Below are 1,097 nucleotides of genomic sequence, written 5' to 3'. Positions count from 1 at the left end.
GTGGGCTGCCGAGCACTGGAAGAGGGAGGGCTGATAAGGGCGCTTGGCGCTGTCCCTGGGCCAGGCAGTGTGGCGCCCGGTTCACCCACACTACCTCAAGTTCGCCTAGAAACAACTTTTGGGTTAGTGTTATAATCCCCGATTTAGAGAGGAGAAAAGTGAGGCACTCTCGGGCAGGTGACGTCAGCGCTCACAGTTCAGTGGCGCCTGGATGGCAGCAGCGAGTCACCTGTGGCCCCGCGTGCTCCATAACCAAGCGGGTCCCCAAGCCTGACAGCTCTCGAGGACATGGGTCTGGGCTTGGGCGCACCCTCTCCCTGGCGCACATGATGGGGAGGAGGCTTAGGATGGGCTGGGAGGGGGTGGCCTTTGCTCAACCGGGGTGCCCCTCCCCAGGTGTGGCGTGCCCCCAGGAGGCCCAGAGACCAGTCAGCCACCGTCATGGGCCAGGCCTGTCAGTAGCGGACCTAACCCCCTCCCCCCCCCCGCACTTGGGATCTGATGGTACCCAGTTCCCGGGCCGCGCCCTGTACCCCCACCTGACTCAAAATAAACCTCTGGTCCCACCTGCTTAATTCTCGAGCCCGTGAAGGTTCGTGGTGCTGGGCTAAGGGACAGGAAACGGAGGCCTGGGACTGGAGGGGTTCACACGCTGTAATCGCGTGTGCAGAAGTGCGCGGGGGAGACCCTCGGCAGGGTAGCCCCAAACAGGGTGCCGCGCCCCCCCCCCCGTCCCGTCCCCCACCACCCCCCAGCTTCAGCTTCAACCAACTCCTGGGCCTCCCTCCACAGCCTGCCCTCAGCAGCATCCCGAGCCTGGGCTTCCGCACCTCCCTGCCCTCCCCCGGGGCGGGCCTCCGGGCTCGGTCCAGCCTCCTCTCTGCTCTGGTTTTCTCCCACCCCGGGAGCAGACAGGGGCGGGACGGCTGGCTCCACTTTGGGGGGCTGAGGCTCGGCAAGGCCAGGGCACGGCCCGCGAGCCCCCAGCCCGGCTCCCGGCCGGCCCCGCCTCCGCGAGGGCCGCACACTTCGCCCAGGAGTAGGGGAGGGCACGAGATCGAAGGTTTCCGCTGCAGTTCACGAACGGGCGAGAGCGC

General features: G+C 67.0%; 1 protein-coding gene across 1 annotated transcript in view; it reads left to right on the top strand.

Moving 5' to 3' along the window:
• LOC101631218 (snRNA-activating protein complex subunit 2) overlaps positions 1-1,097 on the top strand; it is a 6,130-nt gene that overhangs the window by 2,296 nt on the left and 2,737 nt on the right. The gene's annotated exons all lie outside the window — the stretch shown is intronic.

Source organism: Condylura cristata, unplaced genomic scaffold (assembly GCF_000260355.1).
Source record: "Condylura cristata isolate star-nosed mole 26May11 unplaced genomic scaffold, ConCri1.0 scaffold00025, whole genome shotgun sequence".
NCBI lineage: Eukaryota > Metazoa > Chordata > Mammalia > Eulipotyphla > Talpidae > Condylura > Condylura cristata.
This window is presented reverse-complemented; position numbering and strand designations above follow the sequence as displayed.